This window comes from Pantherophis guttatus, chromosome 3 (genome assembly GCF_059756535.1).
Source record: "Pantherophis guttatus breed Tessera chromosome 3, ASM5975653v1, whole genome shotgun sequence".
NCBI lineage: Eukaryota > Metazoa > Chordata > Lepidosauria > Squamata > Colubridae > Pantherophis > Pantherophis guttatus.
Window position 1 is genome coordinate 154,736,254 of NC_142065.1, and position 3,698 is coordinate 154,739,951.

A 3,698-nucleotide genomic window follows, 5' to 3' on the forward strand; every position below is an offset into this window, starting at 1 on the left:
AGGTTAATTAATGAGTTAATTATCCAAGTAGCCTTTCGCTGCTTTAAAAAATAAATAAATAAATAAACCCCAGAATGTAAACTTGGCATCTTCTTCTGCTGCTGCTGAAAATCATTTGCAGACACAGAGACACAGTCCAAATGCTGCAGTCTCAGATTTACTGCTGAAGAGTGGGAATTGCAGTGTTTAGGGTATCTTGAAGTACTCCCAGCTTGTTTTCTAGTTCAGCTGAAGCTGCAGGCCTTTCTAATCACGATGATAAAATTACAGCTGACACTTAACCATAGCCCATAATATGAAATGTAATATCATATTATGAAATCTGGCCATTCCCCCACTCCCTGAAGCTACTTACAGAATCATATTAAATCTTCTTTAGCAGAATGATATTATGTACTATGTACAAAGGAAACAGCTCTGCCACGGGAAGAAAATTAAAGAAGACACACTCAGCCCAAAAAAGGAGAGGCTGGTACCATCACAAATCTCCAAGGCCTCTGATTACACAAGCAATACTCCTCCGATGTTTGTACTAATGGACTGGGAGCATGTTTGCCTTTACTGGTGATGCATCGATAAAGGAAGATACAATCACATAGATCAATTACGAGTGGGGCAGCACAAGAAAAAGCAATACTTTTGATTATTTGATTATTTTGATTATTTGACTTCATTTCAAATTTCTCTGATGGAGGTAAGATGATCAAGCTGCTTCTGAGATTTCCCAGTCTGGTATCCTACGGATATATCGGGACAGTATTCTCAGGAACTGGGGAATTGCAAGACTGAACTCTTCTATAAGTTAGGTTAGAGAAGCTGGCCTTATCAAAAGATCCCATGCATGGAAAAGGTGCATGAATTAATTTGACTTATTCCCTTATTGAGTTTCAATTGTGATACCCCAGGACATATTTCCTGACCTAGGAAATGATCTGAATGGGAACTTTTCAAGCATCCCATGAAAGGTTAACTTTGCAAAGGTTCATATTAGATTCCCCCTGAGAGCAATGGTAATTTTGAGAAACAAATGGTGGATTTGAGAAACAGTGGTGTGTTTCCAATATTCTTACCACTGGTTTGCAGTGCACGTGGACGCGCGCCTTCCACATATATGCCCGGCCTTCCACGCATGTGCTTTGCTGACTTGTGCACCTTCTGCGCATGCGCCCGGCCTTGAAAACATGCCTAAAAAGGATGGCATAGAGCCAGAACTGGCTGAATACCACCTCTGGTTATAATCTCTTCCTCCCATTAGTGCGGGGTTGTCAAATTCGCATCGTCACATTGTCATCATGTGACATATCGGGACTTTTTCCCCTTTGCTAAAATGGGGATGGGCGTGGCCAGCATGTGACACATCTGGTCCGTGGGCCGTGCGTTTGACACCCCTGGCACTAGTGCATTACAAGAAGTCTAAACTGTTGCTTGCTTGATATTGTTGTTTTTGGGGGGATAGTGAATAAATAGTTCAGTATGAATGTATCTTCTCACAACAGTTGTATAAAATCATATAACCCTTCCAGTCTGATGCATCTGATAAAGGTTATCATGGCTGGATCTTTGAAGAAAATATGGATATCTAAATGTAATGCACTGTTTGCTGGGAAGATCCAACACCTACCTTCTCAGGAGTTTAAGTTGTTGAACGCTTAATGCAGGGAAAGAAATACACAAAGACAAATAGAATTAATACATCAGAGAAACTGAAAGTCTACTATGTGATTACAAATTGGCTTGAGTTCTAGGAAAATCTAAAGTGACTCTTTAGCCCTTATTTTTAAATACTATATAAGTGATAATTTCCATAAATAAATGGCTTTTTAACCTTTTTTTACTTTTTTTAAAAAATTACCTATCATGTCCTGTGTTTGCAATCTTTGGAAATGAATAGTTTCCTTTATATTGTGATATATTTTGCCGAAGACATTTCAAAGATTCTATAATTGGTTTAAGACCACAAAGGATGGGGGGAGGGAAACACTTGACCAGCTATATCAGGGCAGAAAAGCAATTTTATCTTTCAAATATTAGATCAGATCAACAGTGCTGAACAGAGCAGGAAAGAAATGAGTTTGGTCCCCTCGATTTTTTTTCATGTATGTCTTTTATCAATAAATGGTTTTAAAAGTAAATGATTTTACCAAGCTTGTTCGACATTAGAACCAGAATGTTAGAATTTTTGAAGCCTCTTTAAACAGCAAGTGAAACAACCAGGAAATGTCAGAATTAACCTTCCTCTGTAGTAAACATTTTTATATATAAATAAAGGTGTCCATTATGGTATAATTCTTTTTCTTACGTTTTGGATACAGAACACATTATGAACCAAAATGAGAGTTTAAAAAACCTCTAAATCTGGCAAGATCGTAAAACAAACAGGTGAGTGGAAGTAGATGAAATCTTTTAAAAGCCTCACCCCAACTCCCAAAACACCCCTTTTGTTGTGTATGTATCTATTTTGTGCAGGAAATTCAAATGCATAGTGAATTCTGATTGGTTCTTGGTTGCCTCTGAAAAGTATATAAAGAGCGCTGTTGCCTGTGAGTTTTTGCTGAAGTCTCACCCTGTATTAAAGAGCTGTTGTTACTAGCCTGCTTGTGCCTCTCGTTATTCCCGCGCTATAACATTGGCGACGAAGGTGGGATAGAGGCCACAAGAGGCAAATCAAAAAGAGCTTGGAGTTTCAGCCAGGGTGACTGGCGAACACGGAGACGCGGCATGTCTGCCTACATTCCGCCAAAACCTTTCGACCCGACCCGAGAGAAGTGGGGATCGTATCTAACAAGGTTCGAGTGCTCTTTGGAAGCAAGCAAAATGCAAGGGCTCTCCGCGAACAGAAAACGGGCTCTGTTCTTAAGCCACTGCGGGCCAGACGTATTCGAAATGGCCGAATCCCTCTGCAAGCCGACCCCAGTCCAGACAGTCCCCTGGGACGTTCTTCAAGCCAACCTAAAGGCTCACTATGCTCCAATTCCATCCAAATTCGTTCAGCGCTAGAAACTCTGGCAAAGAGTTCAAAAAGAAGGAGAGCCAGTCAGTGCTTATGCGGCCGCGCTTCGAAAAGCCGCTACGCATTGTGACTACAGAGACTTAGACGATGCATTGCTTGAACAACTGATTTGCGGGGTTCGTGATACCCGGTTACAAAGGCGTCTCCTAGCCAAGCCAGACCTAACGCTAGCCGGCGCGCTAGATGAAGCCCGAGCACACGAGGCATCAATGAAGGCGTCAGAAGTGCTGCAGCGTCCCAGTTCAAGCAAGGACGGGCCGAAAACAGCCCCCGTCCACAGAGAAGAGGTGCGAACCAGCACAGAGGAAGAGTCAGACGAGGACGTCTTCCATACAGAAAAGAGATCAAGCGAACAAAGCCGCAGCCACGAGAACTGCCCCAGCTGTGGCGGGGATCACGAGAGACAGTCGTGCAAATACAGAGAAGCCATCTGCAGGCGTTGCGATAGAAAAGGCCACCTAGCACGAGTTTGCAGAGCTCAACTTCCACGTAGTCGAAAACCACGTGACTACCGCGACCAATCAGAATCGGCTTGTTCAAAACAGCCAATCAAAGATGACGGCGTGAGTAAATGGTGCAAACCTCAAAAGTGGGAAACCTACAGCACGACAATCGGCCAAGCCAGCACACCCGACGACGAGAAAGTCTACACGAAAGTAGAAATCGATGGCAAATCGTGCGAAATGGA

At 42.6% G+C, this 3,698-nt stretch overlaps 1 long non-coding RNA gene across 1 annotated transcript in view; it reads left to right on the top strand.

The window, feature by feature from the left end:
* LOC132709041 (uncharacterized) overlaps positions 1 to 641 on the top strand; it is a 39,616-nt gene extending 38,975 nt beyond the window's left edge. The window contains exon 2 of the long non-coding RNA XR_009620106.2: positions 380 to 641. This is a non-coding gene — a long non-coding RNA (uncharacterized LOC132709041). The remainder of the gene's footprint in view (positions 1 to 379) is intronic.
* Positions 642 to 3,698: the final 3,057 nt, after the last annotated feature.